We start from the raw sequence: 13253 nt of genomic DNA, 5'->3' as shown, positions 1-13253 counted from the left end.
AAATTTCAGTGTTTTTTTTTTTTTTAAGGGGTAACCCAGTTTTACTAAAAATAACTGTTTTTTCTCAAAAATGTCATTAGAAAATGCGCAGTTATTTCCCTTATTTTATGGAACAACTGTTGGTATACAGGCTACCTTTTAGTTTCTAAATGTAAAGTTAGACAAAGGGAGCTATTTATTTCAGTTCAAACACCTTTTTTTATCCTTCAGTGTTGAAAAAGAAAGCATCCTTGCAGTTATCCGGGAGGCCTCATGAACTTGGCCCGACATCGCAGCTGTCCTTGACCTCCGCAGCCATTGCCCCAGAAACCAGCTGGCTTCCCGCAGCTGAGAACTGGCAGCCCCTGCCTCAGCTCCCCCCTGCGCTTCTCGTTTTCTGCTCTGAATAGGTCTCCTTAGCACTCAGGTATGTGCAACCTGAAAGCGTGGGCCGTGCCAGGGGTCATTTTCTATGTCAGTTTGGTGTGACACCATAGTCCCTGATACTTGATCAAACATTATTCTGAATGTTTCCATGAAGGTGTTGTCTGATGCAAGGAACATGGGAAGCAGTGGACTTTGAGGAAAGCACATCGTTCTCCCTAATGGGGGTGACGCTCCTCCAGTCCGCTGAGAGCTTCAGGGGAAAAAGGCGGACTCTGCTCCGTGTAAGAGGGAGTTCTGCCAGCTGGTGGTCCTGTAGGGGCCCCCTTCCCAAGTCTCCGCGCCAGCCTACCTCGCCAGCTTTCAGATCCGCGAAGTCTCTACAGTGCCGTGAGCTGGCTCCTTAAAACAAATCTGTCCATCTGTTGACCAGCCAGCTAGCTAGCTCCTGCTTCTGCTTCTCCAGAGGCCGAAGAAAGGTGGGGAAGAGAAGTTAGCCCTGCATGGGCCATTCCTTGATCCAGCAGGAAACTGGAGCCTGGATAAATGCTCCCACCTTATAAATGACTCCGAGGTGGTCAATGTGGCTGCTTAGAAGCTCACAGCGGGATCAGCCTCAGTTGGTCACGAATGTGACCAGTAGAACAGCTTCCAGTTGGTTCTGCCTTCTCCCTGATTTCAGTCTTCTTAGTTGCTTGCTCTTGCCTGGGGGTCACTTCCTAGGACAAACTACCCTCACACAAACCCTTGCAGAGGGGCCATCCGTGTCTCTCGGTGTGTCTCTCTGTACTTCTTCATGTCTCTGTCTCTCCCTCCCTGTCTCCCCCTCACACACAAACACACCTCTCCACTCCTCTTTCCTCTCTGCTGGTTTTACTCTTCGGTAGGTTAAGCTTACCTCTGCTGGAGTCAAGACACCCACAATTTTAGGCTTGTGTCTTCCTAACTTAGCAAGCCCCAAGTCAAGGAGAGCGTATCGCCCTCAGTAGTGTGAGCAACATTTCTGGCTTGAGGCTTCCTGATTCTCATTCGCCGAGCATAGGTAGTGGCCCCACTCTGAACCAGTCTTTGGCTTCGATCAGGAGCCCTGTGACGAGATCAGCCCCTCCCAACCCATGGACACCGAGAGCAGGAGAGGTATGCCCACCCAAGGGGGTCCATACTGGAAAGCAAATCCACAGACTGTGGACATTTTGTTCCCTTCAGCCTCCTCTCTACCTAAATTCATTCCCTCTTCCCATCAAGACAGCCAGGAAACTTCCTCTTCCTCTCCTGATCACCTCCTGGCTTAGCACCAGGGGCCAGTGGACACTGGATGTGGGCAGCTCTCTTACTTAAGTAGTAAGTGTAGGACTTCATCAAAATGGCTTCTTCCCCTCCATTGCATTACAAGCATAGGATTTCAGAATGATGGTGCCCCACTCGGTTCCCCCTCCGTCGTCATCTACATCACCTCGCTCTTCCTCTGGCCCTTTGTGTTTCCCAACACCAGCTGAGTGTCCTACAAGTCATTTCTGACACCTAGAGTTAGCACAGACCCCACACATTAAGAAGGGCTCGGTCCTACAAGACTGCTCCCACTTCAGACACCAGCTTGAGGTCTTAGGGGGCCCACTTGAATTTATGTCCAACTCAGCTACAAATTCAGGGGTTCTCATAATCTCCCCTCATGTTTGCTAATGTACTAGAACAACTCACAGAGCTCAGGGAAGTACTAGACTTGTAATTACCATTTTAGTATAAAGGATTCCAGTAAGCAACCAGGTGAATGGGGTACACGGGGTGAAGTCTAGAGGGGTCCAGAGTGCAGGAGCTTCTGTCCCTGTAGAGTTGGGAGATGCCTCCCAGCTGTTATGTAAATTGCTCACCATCCAGGAAGATCCTCTACACCTTTGTGTTCAGAGTTTTTTAAATCAAGGTTTTCCTCTGTAGGCACAATCGATTACGTCATTGACTATTGGTGATCATCAGTGAGCCCTTCTCCCCTCCCCAGCTCAAAGTTCTAACTGTCTAATCCTCTGCTTGCGTTTTCCAGTGACAGCCCCCATTCTGGAGCTGTCTAGCTCCCACACCTACCCCAGTCACGTCATGAGCATAGCAAGGGCACACCGAGCTCTCAGGAAATTCCAAAGGTTTCTGAAGCTCTGTGCCAGAAACCAGGGACAAAGACCAAATCTTATTTTCATTACACCAAACTCTTCTGTCAGGACTGCCTGCCTAGGGGCCCACCACTTACCATCTGGAGGAAGATTCTGGCTGCAGAGGGATGGGGCTGGTAGATGCTGACTCTTGTATTGGGACCTCCATTTTCGACCAGTGATCAATGCAATGATTTCCTTTCTTAAGGTGAATAAGCAGACACACTCATCAAAGTAAGCATTAGTCTTAGAAGCAGAAAGATGTTCACCTTTAGCCCAAAAGGCTGATCTATAACCTGTGTAATTTTCCATAAGGGTGAAGTAGGTGCTGGTTGCTACATTCTTAAAGGATCTCATGACATCCTGTATGTCTTCTCCATAGTTAATGTCAAACTGAATGATAAGTCCCAGAGAAGTCTCGCAGCAGTGGTTTTATGAGTAGAAATTGGAAGAAACATTTACGATCTAATACTCCGTGCATGTCCCCTCGCCCTTGATCACCAAGCAGATGTCCACCAGCTTCGTACAGGGGAAGTACCACTCTTTCTGCCCCCTGGTTCCTCTTTCCGTGCTACTTAAACTGACTAAGTTGCACCGTGGAATGGCTCAAAGATTCTTTCTTGACTGTTGCACTCAATGATCCCGGGCATTACTGACTTTATTATATGCACAAAAGAGAAGTATATTCTCATTAATGTGAGTTTGAGCTTGGTCACCCCTTTGTGCTAAACAGGGAGAGTCAAAGCCTCCTTCTACCACTTCAAGGAAGGACTTGATGCCCAGATGTGGGAAGCAGAGTCAGCAAGCAGCTTCTGTTAGAGTCTGTCCCCAGCACAGAAGGTCACCTTACCTCACTTGGTGTCACACCCTTCCTGGGCAGCTCCCAGCCAGTGATGAGTAATGTGACAATAAAGTCCCTGTCATTTTGGCTCAATGTAAGACAACTCTAATGGGCGGCATTCACTCCAGAGCCACCTGTCAGGGTGGCCAACGCCAAGGTTTTGATGGGTCTACATTGCATTTCAACTTCTCCCTTCCCTTCCAGCTGACCCGATTTTTTTCTCCTTGGAACAGGTGTCAGACATAGCTTGTCCCCCAGACCCCATCTCGGAATCTCCTTCTGGAGGACCAACCCATGACACCTTTGTAGACCCTAAACTTGGTGTACTAGTTCATCCTTCCTGACACTGGTTTCAAAGTGATTGAAATAACTGGAATGGCTCTGTCCTCACCATCTGGAGTTGGTGACCTCAGGTCCAATTACATTACTGTTGATCCCCGATGTTCTCCTTGGTTATGATGAAACCACTCGAGATCATTGCCATTCTCCATAACCAGAATAATCTTGAGTGGTTTTCCTTCCTTTGAATGGCTCTCCTTTCTTTTCCTACCCAATGTGGAGCTGCTTTTGAGGAAACTGGGTTCTTTTTTTTTTTTTTTTTTAGTCTGTTTTTACATGATCAATTTAAAGGATTATAGTCTCCCCCCAAACAAAAGTTTTTGGGGAGCTGTTTTCCTTGGAGACCTTCTCTTCCTTGGTTTCCCCTCTCACCTAAACACAGAAGCTCTTCATCTAAAACTCTTGCCCTGGGTTACCTGTGAAGCTTAGTTAGTTAAGCATCTGACACTCGATTTTGGCTCAGGTCATGATCTCAGGGATGTGAGATCGAACCCCATGTCGGGCGCTGGACTCAGCAAGGAGTCGCTTGAAATTCTCTCTCTCCTTCTGCCCTTCCCCCATCCCGTAAGTAAGTAAGTAAATAAATAAATAAATAAATCTCTTGCCCTAACCTTTGGAGCTCTTCAATCTAAAACTCTCGCTCTAATCTTTCTCGATAGGCAGTTGGCCTGTTAATCAAGGTCCATCTCCAACCTCATCACCTGTGGCACATGCACGTGCATTCTGTGTTCCAGCCAAGCCCATCTCTTTGATCTTTGAGCATCAGGCACATTTCTAAAACCTTACCTATATCCTGCGCCTCCCCACACTGCTTCTCTGCCTGGCTGCACTCACTTGTCTTTTCCTCCCTAAGTCTAGTCGCCTGCCCTCTGTGAAGGTTCCCAGTTTGACTACTTCCTTTGGGCCCTGAACATCTATACTTAAGAGTCATGCAACCTTGAACTCTCTGTTACTCTTTCAGGTAAATGAACTTGAATCCGATTCTTAGTTGGCGGCTGCTCTTTCTTGTGTCTAATAATGCCATGCACTAATTTTACTGTCAGAGTGATACATGAAAAAGACAAATTAAAAGACTCTCAGAGATTTCCTTGAGATTGGCTTAAATTCCCAGAGGAGATTGTTCTGTTTTCTTCCTTTCAATGACATTTTCTTCCCATTGTATGCCGACACCCATCATGTGGCATAGAAGTGTTAATCATCCATGTGGAATTTTTATGTTTTCAAAGTCTCTGAAAAAAACCAACCCTCTACCCTGCCCCCATCAACTGAGCTCACAGGCCATGGCCCTCTGGACATGCCCAAACCAGTCTGATTTTGATTTTTGTTTTGTTTTGTTTTGTTTTGCTATTGGGTTACCGGCCAAGTTGCTAAACTGACTCGACTTGTTGGTTAAATGCCTGTGAATTCAGGGAAAACCAGTCAAACACATTTAAATCAACTCGAGACACAGAGTATGTCTATGTATGTGTGTATGTTTATATGTACGTATTGCACAGTGTGTGCTGAGGTCCCCAGCGGAAAGGACAAGCAGACACTGGGTGAGGCGATGACATCGCAGGTATTATGTTAGTGCTCTGGGTCTCTAAGTCAGTACCTGTGAAAATATGCAGCACGGTGATGACTGTTTCAGACTCGCCAAGTATATAGTTTGACTCAGCATTTCACTTTGATGGGAAGAACCTCAGAGGACGATGAACGGACAAGACTTGAATGTGTATCATGTTACGAAACGAGGCATGTGAAAGCATGTTTCCAAAACTGGTTAGAGACCGGCTCCCCACACAATCTTGTCCGTCTCAGTATGCAGCATCACTGTCCATCCAGTTACTCAGGCCAAAGCCTCAGAGTCAACATCTCTTCCCCTCACCATATCCACCCCACCCCAGCCCCGCCGCCATATTTGCTGTATCTGCCAAGCTCTATCTTCACAATTCTTGTACTCGCAAATCTACCACTCATTATCACATCCACTAACATCGTCACTCCAGCCCAAGCCAGCAGGCCCTCCTACTTGAACAACTGCAATAGGTTTCTACCTTATTCATAGATTCAACCAAAAAATACTTCTTAAATTTCTGCAAGACAAAAAAAAAAAAATACCATATCAAAATCAATCACAAATGACTAATAAGGAAAAACCCCTCTCCCCCACCAAAACCAACTTTAGATTCCTTAATATATAAAGAGTTAATACAGTTTATCATTATTATTTTAAAACATAGTTCATTACTTAAAAGTAATTATTTAAATAGAAAAATGGGCAAATTATTTGAGTACTTTGTAATAGAGGAAATATAAATAATTCATAAATAAATGATAAGATGCTCAGTCATATCCTAACAAGTAAAATGAAATTCAAAGTTTAATGAGATCCTGTTGACACTTATAAGATCAGAAAAATTCAAAAAATCTATTAATGCCCTGATGCTGATGGAGGAACTGACAGTGGTAGGAGAGTAAATTGGTCCATTCTCTTTGGAGGACAATCTAAAAATGATACAAATTTTCACATGCATTTACTTTTTTTTGACCTGGCAATGCTACACCTAAAAATATAAGACAGTGGTAACAGTGGCTGCCTCTGGAAATATAACCAGAGAATTAGGGGTAAGGGAGAGGAGACTTGGTTTTTTTATGACATTTGAATTTTTACTACATTAGATTACCTATTTTTCAAAAAACCATAATATATCATTTAAAACTTTTCCCATAGAAGTTTTTTTTTTTTTTAAGATTTTATTTATTTATTTGTCAGAGAGAGAGCGAACGAGAGGGAGCACAGGCAGACAGAATGGCAGGCAGAGTCAGAGGGAGAAGCAGGCTCCCTGCGGAGCAAGGAGCCCGATGTGGGACTCGATCCCAGGACGCTGGGATCATGACCTGAGCCGAATGCAGCTGCTTAACCAACTGAGCCACCCAGGCGTCCCTCCCATAGAAGTTTAAATAATAGTTTTATTTTGGTAATATAAAATTACATTCTGAAAGATAAAGAGAAAAGAACAGGTTTTAGTCTGTAATTTTAAAAACATTAGCATTATTTTCTGGAAAAGTGTAAGATTTTTACCTAGAGAAATAATATGAAATTTCACTTCTATTATGTCTTTCTGTTCTCAGAATTACTATATATAAACTAATACTTCAGACAAAATAATAGCTAATATTAATACTGTTTACTGTGAGCAAATGCTGTGGGAAGTGCTTCAAAATTGCAGTACTGGTTTCATCTCCCTGTTACAGATGGAGGACTGAAAACTCAGAGAAATGAAATAACTAGCCTAAGGTCACAGAGCTAAGAAGTTACAGAGCTGATGCAAACCTACACAGTCTGACACCAGAGCCCACATTCTTAATCACTGTACAGTTTATTTATTGTGTTATTAATGACTCATTTGCTTCACACAAAACAACACTTAAGGGTACATAATTTCCAATTCAAAATAAATACTTACCTGAAAAAAGAATCTAGGGGCTCTTGGGTGGCTCAGTCGGTTAGGCATCTGCCTTCAGCTAATGTCATGATCCCGGGATCCTGGGATCGAGCCCTATACTGGGCTCCCTGCTCAGTGGGGAGCCTGCTTCTCCCTCTCCCTCTGCCTGCCGCTCTGCCTACTTGTGCTCTCTCTCTCTGTCAAGTAAACAAACACATCCTTAAAAAAAAAAAAAAAAAAAGCATCTAAACTTGACCATAGGAACTAAAAACACAAGTGTTGTAAATTCAGAAGTCCCATAAATAAAGCCATAATATTGTTTCTGATTTTATGGTCAATGATTCAGAAAAATAAAAATATCATATTTTAGGATGCTTGAATAACAAGGGGGAAATATGACAACTGGGTTATACATAAAGTACACATGATTTTTTGAGTTTCTATCCTTTTTTTAAGATTTTATTTATTTATTTGAGACAGAGAAAGCAAGAGATAGTACATGAACAGAGGGAGAGCATGGATCCCAGGACCCAGGGATCACGACCTGAGCAGAAGGCAGATGCTTAACTGACTCCGCCACCCAGATGTCCCTGTGTTTATATTCTTTTTTTTTTTTAAAGATTTTTATTTATTTATTTGACAGAGAGAGAGATCACAAGTAGGCAGAGAGGCAGGCAGAGAGAGAGGAAGGGAAGCAGGCTCCCCACTGAGCAGAGAGCCCGACGCGGGATCCATCCCAGGACCCTGGGATCATGACCCGAGCTGAAGGCAGAGGCTTTAACCCACTAAGCCACCCAGGCGCCCCATCCTGTGTTTATATTCTTGACCTTCATGAAACCTTTTGTTTTTATTTTAGTTTGAGTTACTATTAATTTGTATCAATGTACTATTAGTTTCAGGTGTGCAGTATAGTGATTCAGCAATTCTTGCATCATCCAGTGCTCATCCCAAGCTCACTCCATCCCCGCCATCTGTCTCACCCACCCCCCACACCCCCGCCCTCCGGGAACCATCAGCTTGTTCTCTAAAGTTAAGAGTCTGTTTCTTGGTTTCTCTCTCTTTCTCTCTTTTTCCCCCTTTGCTTATTTGTTTTGTTTCTCATGAAATCTGAAAGTAACAAAGAAAATGTTTTCGGTCAGTGTTAAGGATTGACTTGTGCTCCCCCCCACCCCCCATGCAAGATATGTTGAAGTCCTAACGTCCTATTATAGGTTGAATTATGTTCCCTCAAAATTCTTATATTGAAGTCCTAATTCCTATTACTTCAGAATGTGACAGCATATAGGGAAAGGGTCTTTATAGAAGTGATCGACTTAGGGTGGGTGTTAATCCAATATGACTAATACCCTTATAAAAAGAGGAAATAGGACCCAGAGACAGATATGCACAGTGGGAGGATGCTATGAAAAGACACGAGGAGAAGACGGCCATCTACAAGCCCAGGAAAGCCTGAAACTGATTTTTCTTTCATGGCCCTAAGCAGACACTAGCCTCTCTGACCCATGAATGGGACCAAATTTGCAAACAGGACCTTTGCAGATAGTCAAGTTAAAAAAAGACCATGTTAATTAGGCTCCCAATCCAATGACTGGTGTCCTCTTAGGAACAAGAGATGACACAGACACAGGAGAACCCCTAGTGAAATCAGAGGTGGAAACTGGAGCCATGTGTTTGCGAACCAAAGACTGATGAAGATTGCTGGCAAGCCCAGAAGCAACAAGAAAGGCGTGGAGCAGTTGGTCTCCTAGACCCTTCCGAGGGAGCCTCCCCCTGCCCGGCTCCTTGGTGCAGACCTCTGGGCTCCAAAACTGTGAGAGAATTCACTTCCATCGTATGATGTCCCCCTGCCCCTGGGGGACTCTGGTTTGTAACCAGTGCCTTGGAGTGAGCACACCCTAGACGGGGGTCTCGAGTTCCTGTCCAGCACCCTACCAGGCACAGGTTTCAGACCACCCCCAAGGGACTTCACATGCAGGCACTTGGGATCCAGGAACAACGAGAGAATTCTCCATAAAAGCATGGCACGTGTTGCTTGTTGAGATCAGAAGCACCCCCAGAAAGGGGAAGAAAAAATGCAGTAAACAGGAATTCCAGGGGATCCAGGAAGAGCAACAACGTCATCCAACCTGTTGAATGATCTGCCCATGTTCTCTGGAGTCCAGAAGGGTGGCTGCTGACATCCAGTCCTGCTAGTCACTTGGGTAACTTTGACGCATACATCGGCATCTTGGATCTTAGTTGACTTTACATTTATTTTTTCATAAAATGTTTGCTCTTCGGGGCTGATATTCAGATGGTGGAGCTACATTTTGGTTACTAAAAGATGAATGGTTCCGTATTGGGGGAGAGCCACTCTCCTTACTACTTTGGTCCCCTCCCTGGAACCTCTTGGATTTCCCTACAACCCAGCAAAAAAATGCAGGGCGCAGCTGGCCATCTCCCCAACATTATGGTTGGTGTTCTTTCTAATTAGTTGACTGTTAAAGATTTTGACTCTTATCCCCAGATCAAACACTTGCTGTGTATCTAATCCAGTGAACACAGCTGTGGGGGACAGAAAAGAATTAGACCATCTCTGCCTTCAAAAAGTTTAAACTTGGGGTGCTTGGCTGGCTCAGTTGGAGGAGCATGCGACTGTTGATCTTAGAGAGTATTTAAAAATAAAACCTTAAGGGGCACCTGGAAGGCTCAGTGGGTTAAAGCCTCTGCCTTCAGCTGGGGTCATGATCCCAGGGTCCTGGGATCGAGCCCCACATCAGGCTCTCTGCTCAGCGGGGATCCTGCTTTCCCCATTCTCTCTGCCTGCCTGCCTCTCTGCCTACTGGTGATCCCTCTCTCTGTCAAATAGATAAATAAATAAAATCTTTAAAAAAATAAATAAAAATAAAAATAAAACCTTAAAAAAGTTTACACCTAATTGAATTGGGGACAAACACAGTTTAAATAATTAGGAATAAGTACATGCCAAGCTCTGTGTTTTCGTCCATGTGGGCTCCTATAATGAAAACACAATTGACTAGGTGGCTTAAACAATTATTTCTCATAATTCTAGAGACTGGAAAGTTTAAGGTCAAGACCTCAGCAGATTCAGAGACTGGTGAGAACCTGCTTCCAGGTTAATAGAAGGCTATCTTCTCGCCATGTCCCCGCACAGTGGAAGGGATGGGGTTGCCCTGGGTGGGTTTGGGGGGGGTCCCTTTTATAGGGGCACTAATCCTGGTCATGAGGGCAGAGACTTCACCTCCCCAGGGCCTCACATCTTAATGCCATCACACCGGGCATCTGAACATCAACAGGTGAATTTTGGAGAGATGTATCCAGTCCACGGTATTCTGCAATTCTGACATTAAAAAAGTGAACATTTTTTGGAAGAAAAAAATTGTCAAAACATAATACAAGGGCACAGTATTCCTCTCCAACTTTCCCGATTGGTTGAGTCTAGCCATGACCCTCAGCTTTCAGTAAGGCTCCAGGATATTCAGATTAAATATTCATCAGTCAGTGGTTTTGTTAATGCAGTTTCCATCACTTTATTACATTTTTCACAAACTAATGAGCTCTTCTCACCATGCATATATTGGCACAGCCAGACTGAATACACAAGGAACCTGTAAAATTCTGTAACCAATATTTTCTGTAACAGGATCTGTGGCACGTTGCTTTCCAGCAGAAAGAAGCTTTCTCAGAGGGAATCTAAAATAGGCAGTGCAAAGACACCTGTGATTTCTCTCAGCGTACTCCGAGCCACACGGGTGCCAAAGGGGAAAGAAGATGACAGAAGATTCACCATCTTCCCAGGGCATGGCTTTGAAATGCAAATTCGTTTCCACTTGACCACAGACCAAGAAGGTGAGTCTCTGATGACACCACAGTGACTGACCATCTGGGCTGTGTTTGGTCCAAGTCCTCACCTCAGTTTCGGTTTTCTGAGATACAAAATATGACCTGAACCTACCCATGAACGCTGCCTGACTGGTAGAGTTCTCAAGGCCTAGTGAGAACCAAAGATGGCAATTAGAGCCAGAGAGTGATGAGTTAGAGTCCAGGACCCTTTTCTGTTCTCCTTCCTGGTAATTTGAATAGGATTTGGAAAATAATTTGAGAAAACTATGAACTTCTTCACATAATTTCATGTTGACATCTAATTGTTTTCATCGTAAATCTGACATTTCTGGAATATTATAAATACTGAATATTAAAGTTTTTTATTTTTTTTATTTTTATTTATTTTTTTTTTTTTAAAGATTTTATTTGTTTATTTGACAGACAGAGATTACAAGTAGAAGAGAGGCAGGCAGAGAGAGAGGGAAGCAGGCTTCCTGCTGAGCAGAGAGCCCGATGCGGGACTCGATCCCAGGACCCTGGGATCATGACCTGAGCCGAAGGCAGCGGCTTAACCCACTGAGCCACCCAGGCGCCCTTAAAGTTTTTTAAATATTAAAATATTCTTAAATCATCACATCACTCACTTGAATAAACACAATGGAATCTAAATGCCATAGCAATCTCATAATCACATCATTCATTTAAAAACACAGATCGTCTTTACAGCTGAATAATTCTCATTACTTCTGGTTGCCCTTCAAACTTCTTTCTCTTCTACCTCTTCCTTAGTAGTTTATCTTAATGTATTTTTTAAAAAGATTTTATTCATTCATTCATTCATTCATTCATTCATTCATATATTTTAGAGAGAAAGCTTGACGTGGGGAATTGGGGGAGAGGCAGAGGGGGATGGAGAACATGAGGGAGAAGGAGATGGAGAGAGAATCTGAAGCAGATTCTGCACTGAGTGTGGAGCCTGATGTGGGGCTCAATCCCAGGACCCAAGGAGATCACAACCTGAGTCAATAGTCAGATGCTTAACTGATTAAGCCACCCAGGCACCCCTTAATGTAATTTTTTACACTTGAAAGTTTTTCTGTTGCTCACTCTTTCATGGTGCTTTGCAATAAAAATATGTATGTAAATGTATTTATTTATATATTTATTTTGAGAGAGAGAGATATTGAACTGCACAGGAGTGGGGAGGGAAGGGGAGGGGCAGAGGAAGAGGGAGAGAGAAAATCTTAAGCAGGCGCCACACTCAGTGCAGAGCCCACTGCAGGGCTCAGCTTCATGACCCTGAGATCATGACCTAAGCCTAAATCAAGAGTCAGATGCTTAACCAGCTGAGCCATAAAATTGAAAGTGATAAAAATTTCTTTTGTTTTGAGTTGATATTATAATTACCTAGTCCACAATTGATTAATAGAACAAAAATATATCATAAACTTTGACAAATGATAATTGAAGTACAGTTTTATTGAAAATGTTGCTCAAAACTAGAAACAGCCTAGACGACCATCGATAGAAGAACAGATCGGCCAACCAACCGTAGTATATTTGTGCAATGGAATCTTACTTGGGAATAGAAAAGGACAAACTACTTATTCATGAAACAACACAGATGAATCTTGAAAGCCTTATTTTAAGAGAATCTAGACACACAAGAGGATGGGTTATGTGATTAGCATTTTTTTTTAAAGATTTATTTATTTATTTATTTGACAGAGAGAAATCACAAGTAGATGGAAAGGCAGGCAGAGAGAGAGGAGGAAGCAGGCTCCCCGCTGAGCAGAGAGCCCGATGCGGGACTCGATCCCAGGACTCCAAGATCATGACCTGAGCCGAAGGCAGCGGCTTCACCCACTGAGCCACCCAGGCGCCCCATGTGATTAGCATTTATAGGAAGTTCTGAAATGGGCAAAACTAATCTACGATCGAAGAGCATCAGAACAGTGGTTGGGGCACCTGGGTGGCTCAGTGGGTTAAAGCCTCTGCCTTCAGCTCAGGTCATGATCTCAGGGTCCTGGGATCGAGCCCCACATCGGGCTCTCTGCTCAACAAGGAGCCTGCTTCCTCCCCTCTCTGATTGCCTCTCTGCTTACTTGTAATCTCTGTCTGTCAAATAAATAAATAAAACCTTAAAAAAAAAAAAAAAAAAAAAGAACAGTGGTTGCCTCTGGGGCAGATTTGGGGCAGGGACCGGCAAGGAGATGATGTCAGGGAACTTTCTGGGTGCCCAGGAGGGAGGAGCTCAGGGACAGCAGGCTCGGAGTCAGAGGAGATCAGCACCAAACCCAGAGAGTCTAGGATTCTACC

General features: G+C 43.9%; 1 long non-coding RNA gene across 6 annotated transcripts in view; it reads left to right on the top strand.

The window, feature by feature from the left end:
• Positions 1-13253, top strand: part of LOC309848821 — a 56270-nt gene that overhangs the window by 29973 nt on the left and 13044 nt on the right. For all 6 annotated transcript variants that reach the window (XR_014303311.1, XR_014303312.1, XR_014303313.1 and 3 more), the window contains 2 exons: positions 211-406; positions 10753-10958. This is a non-coding gene — a long non-coding RNA (uncharacterized lncRNA). The remainder of the gene's footprint in view (positions 1-210; positions 407-10752; positions 10959-13253) is intronic.

Source organism: Mustela nivalis (genome assembly GCF_964662115.1).
Source record: "Mustela nivalis genome assembly, chromosome: 15".
NCBI classification, from domain to species: domain Eukaryota; kingdom Metazoa; phylum Chordata; class Mammalia; order Carnivora; family Mustelidae; genus Mustela; species Mustela nivalis.
This window is presented reverse-complemented; position numbering and strand designations above follow the sequence as displayed.